The sequence below is a fragment of the Juglans microcarpa x Juglans regia genome, chromosome 3D (assembly GCF_004785595.1).
Source record: "Juglans microcarpa x Juglans regia isolate MS1-56 chromosome 3D, Jm3101_v1.0, whole genome shotgun sequence".
In the NCBI taxonomy this organism is placed as follows: Eukaryota; Viridiplantae; Streptophyta; class Magnoliopsida; order Fagales; family Juglandaceae; genus Juglans; species Juglans microcarpa x Juglans regia.
The window spans coordinates 17,276,787-17,289,467 of record NC_054598.1 but is presented as its reverse complement, the minus strand read 5'-3'; the positions used below and the strand labels follow the sequence as shown (position 1 = coordinate 17,289,467).

Sequence of the window (12,681 nt, the reverse complement as noted above, 5' to 3'; positions counted from 1 at the left end):
GCGGCACAAGGGTTCCATCGACATGGCCCAACAATTCTTGACTCTCAAGAAGAGGAAGGAGTTGGCTTTTCCATAGAAGGTAGTTTGAGGAAGAAAACTTGATGGTGATCATGTGAATTAAGGTATTGAAAGGAAGAAGATTGGGAGAGGAATCGGAAGCCATGGAAAAAAGAGAAGGAACGATGGCTGTTAAACCAGAGTGGCTCGTGATACCATGAGAGGGTTTGATGAAACCACCACACTTGTGAAGCGGTGAGTATATTCTATTTATAACCATTTACAGTATACAAATCAAATAGCATAAAGACTGATTACAAAATATATGGTAAGTAGGAGTAAATCGATACAATGAAATATTCCTAGAATTAAGCCTAGAATTAAGGGTCAAATATGTCACATATGGTAAGCATATGCTAAGCCTTAGAGTAAGGCTAAGTATCCTCAACATGAGAGGCAACTTAGTGAGATCTCATATGGGGAGGAGCAGAGAAAATGGTGGAGGAAAATATGGAAGATGAAAGTATCTAATAGAGTAAAGATCTTTACTTGGAGGGTGTGCAAGAATGGTTTACCAGCTTTGAAAAATCTACAAGTAAAGAAAGTGGTGGTTGATGCTAAATGCAAATGGTGTAAGGTGGAGGAGGAGGACATTAATCATACTCTCCTATATTGTTCAAGCTTCAAAGGTGTATTGCTGGCACAACTTAGTTTCTTGCAAGAGTATCAAGTTCAAGTAGACTTTCTACAGATTTTGACTCAATTGATCAGAAGGAATAAAACAAGTGAAATTGAGAAGTTATTTTTATGTGCTTAGGGGCTGTGGTATAGAAAAAATCAACTGTTTTATGAGAATAAGAGTTTAACTCCAAAACAAGCCTTGGACCATGTGCTAGTAGGTTACAATGAGTTCATTTCTACAACAAGGGAGAAGCAAAAGGGATTTAAACCTCAATGTGGTTGGAATCCTCCACCTTCGGGTGTACTGAAAATGAACATAAATGGAGCTATATTCCATGATCATTGCAGATCAGGTACAGGCATGGCTCTTCCAGATGAGGGTGGAAGAGAGATCTAAACTACTAGTAAACCAGAACGTGAGGTTAATGATCCTATGGAAATTGAACTATTGGCTATGTTGAGGGGTCTCTAGATCTACTTTCCTTTGGGAATTAGTGAACTTCAAGTGGAGTGTGACTCTCTGTTGGTGGTCCAAGAGCTTAACAAAGAGCAGGATTCTATGCCTATATGGGAAAATTTGCTCCAAGTGATAAGGAGGATGGTCTTAAGATTTCCAAAAGTTACAATTTAACATGGAGGTCAATGCAGTTGCCCATTGTTTGGCAAGACATTCATGGCATGTAGATGATCTAGTGATTTGGTGAGACTCTTTTCCCATAATTTGTTTCCCAAGTCATTTGGCATGATGCAATGATGTAATTTTTCTGAGGAATAAAACAGTTAAGCATTGTTTATATATAAAAATAAAAGCTTTAGAGTCAAAAAGCTCTATTATTCAAAGTGAGCCATTAATCATTATAACTCATCTCATCTAATTATTATATTTTTTTCAAATTTTCAAACAAAATATAATAAACAATTCAACTTTTTCAAATCTCAAAATAATAATATTAAAAAATAATATTCTAACAATATTTTATTTAACTTTCAACTTTCATCTCAACTTATCTTATCACAACTTATGACTGGTTTGATTACACAAAATCAAACTATCTCATCTCATCTCATATAATCATTACAATTTTCGTAAACTTTTACACAAAATATAATAAATAATTCAAATTTTTTAAATTCTAAAACAAAAATAATATTAAAAATTTATATTATAACAATATTTTATTCAAATTTTAACAAAATATCTCATCTCATCTCATTTCATCTAAACAATATAACCAAATGAGACTTACCATCCAAATCGTACCGTCTTTCTATGGGTTGTAAAAGCTAGATAGATGCGATACACACACATATATAAAAGAAAAGAAGAGTGGAGCAAATAAGTTGATGAAAATACATCTTTTGTCAATGTGACTTAGCTAACGGAAAGCAGTAGTAAGATTTATGTTGTATTTAGATAGTGAGGTGATCTAATATATTTTGTGAATATTCCACTACCCAAATTAGCACTTAATCCTAGATATGACATGGTATTGGTGTACTGATCAATGCTACTCATAATCCATTTTATTATATCATCCTCCAATCATCTCATAACCTGATATTAAATTATTTGAGATTATTTATTATGTTTTACTTGTGAGTCAATTATTTGATACCATATTAATTAATGTTAAGTGAATGATGATAAAATAGATAAACTTAGCCCCTTCAATGTTACCGCTCAAAGTTACTACTCGAGTATTTTTATTTTAATTTTTTTTTGCTTAATAGTTAAGTAAGTGACTATCAGTGAATTTGTATATATTTTTTAATGATTAAGGATGTTAAAAAATGTATAAAAGAACTTATACTAGCGATATGTCTAGCAGTAATCGTTGGGTGGCCCGCTCGCACCACCATTTTTTTTATTTAAGGGTTTCTATTTATGGAAGGTCATTAGGGTAAGAGGTGGAATTTAGATTTTAAACTCGCATCTATTATTGAGGATTCAATATATGATGGGATTAGTGCTTGTAATAGTTGAAGAAATATAAATAGAGTGAGATTATGTAAAGTGACATTATTTTAGAGGAATCAATATGAATACCTTGGAGTCATGATCATAGGCTATGAGGATTTATTCATGGGTACATAGGACTGGATCTTGAATTATGAATTTAGGTTTGAGAAATACTTTGGTCGTAAAGAAATTACATAAAAATAATCTTACAAATTGATAAGGTTTGACGTGATTCGTCAGATTGTAAAGTTATTTTTATTGCAAAATAGATTTGATGAATCATATGAAGTTATGCCAATTTGCAAGATTACTGTTATGTAATTTATTTGTTGCTATAACACTTCTCTTTAGATTTAGAGCCCGTTTGGATTCAGAGGTGAGATGAAACCATCTCACTTCACCTCACCTCATCTCATCTAATTTCAACTAAAAATTTTATTACTATTTATAAATCATCTCAATTCATCTCTAAATCTAAAATATTGAGTAGCTCGATAGGAAGTCCAACCCATAGGCCCATTCAAAGATGGGCAAGCCGAACGTTTCTCTTTGCCAAGTCTCACAAGAAGTCCAAGAAACCCAACCCATTAGAGCCCCAGATGCCCCACTTGCATAGTCCAAATCCAAGTCACATTCAAACTATCCACTTCCACTCAAAGCACAACTCTTCCATGACAACTACCCATGTCAAACTATATCTTAAAGTCATAAACCCTATGTCTAACACCCCCAAACTTTGTAAAAGAGTTTATTAATTTTTGTTATTTATTTAACGTAATTATCGTATATGGAGTTTTAGGGTATGTTTAAAGAATAATTCTATATACAATTGTAAAGTACGTAAATGCCATATAATCGATTTGAAAAAGAGTGAGATCTACTATTAAAAAATTATTATTTTTATGTAGTCCCATATTTTATTCACTTTTTTCAAAGCGATTATGTGGCAGTTACATAATTCATGGTTACAAATATCTTTTCTTATGTTTAAATGCTTAAAATATCTTAAATTTTTGTGAATAGCAGTGAAATGATCTGAGTGAATTTGTTTTATTGGATTTTGGAAAAGGAAAAAGAAAACATTGAATAAAAACATATTTTAAAATAAGAATTGTATTGAAATTTATGAAAGTGGATAGATTAAGTTAAAATATTTTTTGGATGTAATTTTTTGATATTATTTTTATTTTGAAGTTTGTAAAAGTTGTATTGATATTTGTATTTGAGTAATGATTAGGTAATGATTAGATGAAAAAGTTTAAAAATTTGAAATTGAAAAAATGTTATGTATTTAAGTGATATTTAAAAATGAAATTATGAGAAATATTGAGAATTTTGGAAATTCTCATGTTTGCCAAACATGCCAAGCTAGAAATTAGGGTGAAGTTTTTATTAAGGTTTTAATTCGGTCTCATTGTTGAGATTTAGATTTGGGAAAATGCTTGAGTGCCCGAAGGTGGTGACCGAATAGTGCATTTCTCTATTATTCTTTTAATATATTTTTTTTAAAAAAAAAAAAAGACAAATGTACTGTTCTATAACCTTCGTGCATAATAGCAAGATCCGTACATTTTAGGCAAAAATTGGATCTTGAGGTCAATATTTTATACAAAAAGTCTATTTGCACCCGGAGGAGGACCCCTGCGTACCCAGGCCTCCACGTGGATAAATGAAACGTACGTTTCATTTGCAAATTCCCTTCCCTACGTTTCAACTGCATATTTCCTTCCCTTCGACGCAACACAAAGCACATCTCTGCTTCCATCTCTCTGCATTCATTTTTACAGGTGAAGAATGTACCCATCCCAAGTGAAGAAGCTTCGCCACCAGAACCAAAGCCAAATACCAAACCAGTACCACCATAAAAATCCAGTACTTTAACCAACTATTTTACTAGGTACCCGTCGTTGGTTGCAGAAAGGTAAAACTGTACTGATGGGTGGCTAAAGATATAGAAAAATAGAAAAAAAAAAAAAAACTGCATAAAACAGAGCTGCTCATACCCACGACGAGGAGGAAAATGAAGAGGATGAAAACGAGATGAGAGTTCAACGGCACAGCGGCTTCTAACGCAGCGGTGCAGTTTCGACGGCACGAAGATGAGATGGTTGATGCCCGTTGCTCAAATGGCCAAGGAATGAAGAGGATGAAGAAAAGTTTTGAGATGCAAAACAGGGACGAGTTTGGTGCTTGGGAATTGGGGAAAACCTGCGAGAAGTTCCAACGAGAATACCAGAACAAAGAAAAACCTGATCTTGAAGCCGACATAACCTACTTTCTGGTACTTTACAGCTTCTGCAAGAGCCAAGAAAAGCGTGCCTGGCAGAGAAAGTGTTAGGAAAAATATGATTTGCAGGAACAGTGGATCAAGAGAAATATATAATGGTTTCTTAATACACGCTTTATTTGCAGATTAGTCATCGAGTTTTTTTTTAATATATATTAAAATAATAATATAAATGTGACATGGTTAATACCACGTCACACATTCCGCAACAGGTACCCAACGGCGGGTACCTGTAGCAAAATTGTATTTTATAATAAAACTCAATTGAGGTTGTTGAACAATATTGGACAAGCCTTGGCCCATAAATTATTTGGGGATGACTATGGATTTTATTGAGCCCAATGAGTCGGTTAAAGCAGATTTAATTTATTGGACAAGCGGACCCATGACTAGATGTGGATTAGATCCGAAAAATTATTTAAAGGCCCATAAATGCTAATTGGATGAATTGGGCTTGTTTTAGATTTAGGAATCGATCACTGAATTCAAATGGGCTTTGTTTGGAAAGTGAGATGGCTTTATTTCATCTCATAATTTCTCATATTTCCTTCTCAAATACAAATATTCTTAACTTGAATTTTTAACATTTTTATCTAATAATTACAATTTTTCCAAACTTCCAAATAAAAAAAAAATATTACAAATATTTCATATTTTAAAATAAAAATTATATTAAAAAATTATATTGTAACAATATTTTAATTTTATAATATTTTTATTCAATTTTTTTATTTTCTATCCCAAAATCCAATAAAAATCTTAATTCCAACCATTTTATTATTATTAACATAATTTTTATTTATCTCATTACCCAAACATCCCTAAACGACTTGATCCAAGCAAGCTCAATAGTTCAATTAGACCTTTAAAACAACACAATGGGCTTATAAATTAGCCCATCAGCCTTGGCCAAGACTAGAAAAAACTTACGACCCATGAACATGGCACAAACCCAATTTCATAAGGTACTACCCGACTTCATATAAATACACTAAAGCCTCCATGCATCACATAAAGACACCTCCTCTTGTGCCCTAGGGTTGCCACAACCTTGATCTCGATTGTAACACTGTAATGTGTGAGTTGCATGTCCAACCACCAAGTCGTAAGTACAACATGTCAACAGCCCACCACCATAAAACTTCTACTTCGTCGATCTCACTTTTCCCTGTGCATATGGGCATAGCTGTGATGCCCTAACCTCTGCTTGGGATTTAATGGAGACTTGAAACGTTCGAAAATGCAACACATGGTTATATACTCCCGTTCATGACATATAATATGCAATGTATCCTAATATGCAACTGGCAGTATGCAATAATCGTAGTAAAAAAATGGTGACTTATAAAATTTCATATTAGAATGAACTAAACATCCTAATAATTCAAGTAACCATAGATAAATGTTGCCTTACTAAAAGAGGTCCAAACAGTAAGGCATGAATTCAGACATAAAATGGGAGATAGAATCTCCTTATTACAGACGACTTCAATGAGGTTCCATAAAAAGCTAGATAAAAATATCTCTCTAATACGCTCTATAGTGAATAGAACCATCTCTAAGAACATCATTGTTAACTCAATCTTTTGGTCGGGGTCGAACTCATTCTCAATCATCTGAAGTCGAGGGGTGGAGTTCATCACCATCCTATTCGTTAGAGGTCAGTCTTGACATAGCTTTTACCATTCTGGGGGAATGGGACTACCACAGTGAGATTGTTTAAAATCTCAATAAGTTAAACAATCAACTTGCACAGAGATAAGATATGCATGATTAATGATAAACATGAGATATATGCCAGATATGCAGAAAATCCGTATTTATCTCCCATCTAGATTCCTCAACATCTTTCATAAAAACTTAATGCATATTTTCTTACCGAAAACATTTTTTACTTCATCTTTTTTAAAAACATAACATTCCTTATTTATTAGAGCCGTCATTAATAGAACATAACATATGGTATCATTACAGCTCCCCATTTGCACTATGAGTACCTGTTGATGGCCGTAGTACAACTCATGTTGAAACTACATTGTCTGTAGACTCATAAATTAATGCATTGATATCATAACATATCATCATATGCACCTACTAGCATTAAGTGCCATATATGACTTTGCTTCAGTATTTTTTTTTTTTTAAAATCAATTCGAAACCCGTTGAAGGTTTTTTGTCAACCCAAGGATTACCACTCTATTGTTTACTCACTCTAGAGTGGATAAAGGAGTTCCACGAGAATAATTTTTCGTCCTAGCATTTGGGGTTGTGAAAAAAATTATTTTCCTATTATACTCAAAATATATTTCATGACATGTACTTATGTAGTATGCTTCATGTAAAAAATAACATTTTTATGTAACATGTTAAAATGGTGAAAACCTCACATGTCATGTAAGTAAGTAATCAAATGCTCCATGATGTATCATATGACATTATATGCTCAAAATGACATTTATAATATGAAAGTGGTGTTTATACAAGAATCATAAATAAATTATCCAAGTTAGAAGCTAATTTACAAAATTCTTGGGTTATTAGTAGGGGTGAAAATGGTCAGGTCCGGTCCGGTCCAGCGATGGACATTTTCGGTCCATAATTTTTCCAGACCGGACCGGACCGAACACTCAAAGGGACCGGACCGGACCGATAGCAATCGGTACGGTCCGGTCTGGTCCGGTCCAGTCAGTCCGGCCTTTTTTTTTTATTTTTTTAATAATTAATAAAAAAAATTATTTAAAATATTAAATTAAATTAAGTGACTTATTAATGTAGATTATGTAACAAACTCAATAAAAAAATATTTTTTATGGTTAATGATAATAAATTAGATGAAAATTATATTACTAATTTATATAATTACTATATAATTAACTAATTGATATTATATATTAGTTAATTCATAGAATATTAACAAGTGTTAATAACATATTTAAAATTTTATATTGTTAATAGTGATAGGTTAGATGAAGATATATATAAAATATTGTTAATTTATAGAATATTAACAAATATTAATAATATATTTAAAATTTTATATTATTAATTGTACAATTATTATATATAAAATATTTTTTTATTTTTTTTTTCATTCGGTTCGGTCTGGTCCGGTTTGAAAAAATCCTGGACCGTGGACCGGTCTAAGTCTCGGTCCGGTCCGGTCCGGTCCGGACCGTTTATCACCCCTAGTTATTAGGAAATGGTGCGGACAAAATAAAAGATATATTTCTAAGTCAGGAATCATAAAACTAAAGAAGATTTTCGGATTCAAGAGGGTTCAAAATAATATTTACAAGACTGCCTTAATACTTCCTGAAATTGCTTGCCGCTTGGGCCCTAAACTTTCACTACTTGCATTTTGATCCCAAATTTCACCAAATTACATAAACCTCATATTTTCCATTATCTAAATCCATAGATGATCTTAAAATTGCAAGAATCAAACAGCTACTATGCTAACTCCATCCAACCCGTGGCATACATTGTGACCATATGTGATTTCAAGTCTATAACTTCTACGAATGCATGTATGATTGAATTTCATCATGTAGTAAACAATAAATTTGGCCCAAAGGACATGTTAACAACTTAGATTTTTGTCACATGAGTTCCTTTCTCATTCATGCATTGACTAACACCAAAATACTACAAAACTTTCAAACTGGGTATAGGCATGATGTATCTAGCTTCTCTTTGACATGTAAACTCTTAAAGCCTAAATAAATCATATAAATTAACTCCTAACCTGATGAAAATAGATTTCTAAAGGTTTATAACACAAACTATGGGAAAATTAATCATGATATCACAAGATAATCTTCATTCAAGTGGAAACCAAATATGCTAGATGATCAATACAATATATTGACTTATAACCTATCATGACATGTTGTTATCCTCAAATATAAACCTTCAATCAATTAATAAAGAAGTTTGCCAAGCTTAGGATATTATATCAAGACATGTCATGGCTAAAATTTTAAACCAAAACAATTTACACATGCAAGACTCCAAAAATCTGATCCGTTTGTGCATTCCCAAGTTCAACCACATATAATTCAATCAAATCTTCATTCTCATGCCATAATTTAAAGCCTAACATGTTAATCAATCATCCAACAAAAAGATAGGGTAGGATTACTATAACACCTCATTCCTGTAGGCTAGGGATGTCACGTGTTTATGTACATATAGTCAGGTAAGAGACTTGCATAATTAAATATAAATATGAATTTATAAAATGCGTTATTAATTAACCCGTGTCTTGAACCAACTAAAGAAAATGGCTACCATAAAATAAAATCCACAAAAATTCATTGGTTTGCTCCTACTAAGCCTAGCTCGCTTACTCGTATTTGTAACACCCCGCTCCTTCTTCTCTTAAATGGTAAGCCAAATTTCAAGGACGGAATTTATTATAAGGAATGGAGGATGTAACAGTCTGCTCCTTCTCTCTAGTAATCGCGAGTCTTGTCTTGCTTGCCGAATCTCGAAGGCTTGTTTTTAATGTTAGCAGTTGATTTTTAAAGTACGCCCAGTGTTTTAAAGCCCTCAAATATTTTAAATGTTCTGAAAATATTTATATGGGGTATTTCTAGTATTATTGGGCCAAGCCTGATTTTAAGTAAGACAATTATAATATTTTTGAAGAGTTCCAAAAATATTATAATTGTGGAAAATAATTTTATCTAAATGATTTTAGTTATTTAAAATATTATGAGATTTAAATTATGCTGAAAACTCTATTTAATTAGATGATTTTATTCTCTTAAAAGTAATTAGCAAAACTTCATCATTTATCTAATGATGAAAGAATATTATTTTATAAACTAAAGCTGAGTTTAAAGTTATGATATAATATTCTATCTTAATTCCTCTAAGTGTTTAGTTAAGTTAGTGTTTACGCATTTTCAAATCAGTATTTAAAGTCCACCGTTAGATCGTTTTAAAGACCCCAAGATAAAGGGATGGGATTAAAACCCTAGCTCCCTCTCTTTTTCTCTCACTTTTCCATTTTCCCTCTGTCTCCTCCCTTTCTCCCTCAGCTCAAGCACCAGATGGCCTCACCCCACACAGCTCCTCCTCTAAGAAACCCCACCTAGCGCCACCGTGTGCCACCATGCAGTGCCACCGACCACCTCACCGGCTTTCCCTCACGTCGGTGGCCAAACCCCATCGTCAAAGGCCCTCATGGCAGCTCTCTCTTCCTCATGCAAGCACCTCTCTCCACACGGGTTCTCCACCCTTCTGCCACCTCGGCTCAACCCTAGTTCCACCAAGCATCACCACCGAGTTCCCCTCATGCCATGGACCACTTCCATGGAACCCAACCACCCGTAGCTCCTTCCTAGCTCCACGCATACAACCCCTCTACACACATGGGTTTCTCCCTAAAGTGCCGCCGTTAGCCACCCCCATACCATCGCACTACCACCATCAGTCTCATATCTCATCGGCAACCTCCCCCTAACCTCCCCATGCCCAACCGAGCTCCTTAGCCTTCACAAGCACACTCTCTCTTTCGGATGCATTGTACACGACTAGATGCTGCCGTGCTTTGCCTCTCACCGCCATCCCGAGACCACCATGAACCTCCCCATGGCCACCCCTTCCATATCCACTAACCTGCACATCCAAATAGCCCTTAACCACCGTGAACATCCATTGTACATGGTTAACCGCCACTAAATACGGCTTTAGCTGCCATGTATTGCCTTTCCTCAGCCACCTTTGAACTCTCACTATGTCAGCCACCCTCGCACAACCTAGATCCACCTGTTAGAACCCTAGATCCAGTCTCCGAGATAGTCCTGTTGTAAGGTCACGACAGTGACCACGATAGAATGGTCACCACCCAAGCTAGTGGCTTTCGACGCAAGGGTTATCCTGACGATGGTATAATTCTCTTTCACTTTACCCTCGTTATTATGTTAGTTGGTTGGTTGGATTGTAGACTATGCTGTTAGTATTTCTGGAGTTCACTGTGTTGTGGAGTTTGCTGTGTAGTGTGGTGATGTGGTGTGGTTGTGTACATGAAGCATTAGGCGTAGTTGTATAGTGTGTTGTGTAATAGTGTTGTGAACTGGGTTGTAATGGTAGTTGGGAAGTGTGCTGTGTAGTCATGTTATGGATTGTGCTGTGAAGTGTGGTTGTGAAGTATGTGCTATAGTGGTAATGTGGCATGGTGTAGATTGGAAAGAGTACACGTGGAGTGTACTTTGCATGGTGTATAGTGTGGAATAGGAAGGGAGTGTACTCTGTGTGGCGTAGTGTGGGTTGGGAAGAGTACACGTGGAGTGTACTCTCGTGGCGTTGTGTGGAATGAGAAGAGTACACGTAGAGTGTACTCCATGTGGTGAAGCGATGCACCATATGGCGTGTGTGCTGTAGTGAGGATGTGGCGTAGTGTGTTGTGAAGAGAGTACATGTGGAGTGTACTCCAGGTGGTGAAGCGATACACCATATGGCATGTGTGTCGTAGTGGTGATGTGGCATAGTGTGTTGTGAAGGGAGTACGTGGAGTGTACTCCATGTGGTGAAACAATGCATCGTATGGCATGTGTGCCATAGTGGTAATGTGGCATAGTGTAATGTGAAGGGAGTACACGTATAGTGTACTTCATGTGGTGTAGTAATGTGTGTCATGTCGTGAAGATATGGATGATTGCGTAGTTATGATATGACCGATAGTCACAGTGACGGGTGTTACCGTGTAGTAGTGTTATGGTTGTTGTATGTGTGAAGTTACGGAATTGATATAGTGGGAACGTGACAAGATGTCACGATGTGGCAAGAGTACATGAGAAACCGTACTTGTGATGAGTGAGGAGTTGGCATACAAATGACGTTTCGAGATGCTAGGTGACGTGATAAGGTCACGGTGTACCTTGGGAGTAATCTCGAACTACGTGACGTGACGTAATGTGTAGTTATGAATGAAGTCTTGTCGTGTTAAGTATTGGGATGAGTTATGTAGTTGGATGAGTAGCCTGAAGAGTCATGCTAGTTGAGTTTAAGAGAATGTTGGTATTGGAGTATGGAGCTTATTTACACAAGTGGGCATTAGTGGATTATATGTTACTCTTAAGTGTTAAAAGGAAGTAGGGTAGATTTGTAATCTGGTTAGACACATGTATCAGACGGATTTACCATATGTAATGGGTAATTTGTCATAAGCATAGGTACACAATGTTTGAACCTCAGAGTTGGCTTAGAGTCGTGTAATAGGCATGGATGAGGATGATGAGGAAGCTTTTAATCGAATATAGGAAGTGACGTGTGTATTGTCTAGGATTGAGATGCGTGACTTAGTCGGTCTGAGTCATGCATCGGGATGAGATTAATAAGAAGAATAAGATGAAGCTCTTAGTGTCTTAACCCGAAGGTGAATTATGAGGTTCACTCTAGTGGATAAGCACTCAAAGTAGGATGTTGAGTTTAGAAGAGGTAGTGACCATAAGTGGATCCCCGAAGGTTTTAGCATAGTAAGGGACACGTAAGAGCCCGAGATAAAAGGAGAGTGTTTCCAAGGGAAGTGTAGTTCTATTTCTAGTTTAGTTGCTTATGTACTAGATAGAGAATAACGCTAAAATTATGTGTATGCATGTAGGTTGGTTGCCATTTGACACGCACGTGAATGGACTGCATGGTATGAGAATAAAATGGAGACTAGGTAAGTATTATATTTATATGCTTCTAGAGTTTTCTAAAGATATGAATGAAATGAAAAGAAAATATTTCTCTTTAAGACACTTTA

At 35.2% G+C, this 12,681-nt stretch overlaps 1 long non-coding RNA gene across 1 annotated transcript; it reads left to right on the top strand.

The window, feature by feature from the left end:
• Nucleotides 1-5,156: 5,156 nt before the first annotated feature.
• Nucleotides 5,157-11,847, top strand: LOC121254869. The gene is made up of 3 exons (XR_005938735.1): nt 5,157-5,168; nt 9,120-9,123; nt 11,787-11,847. It is a non-coding gene; the product is annotated as an uncharacterized LOC121254869 (long non-coding RNA).
• Nucleotides 11,848-12,681: the final 834 nt, after the last annotated feature.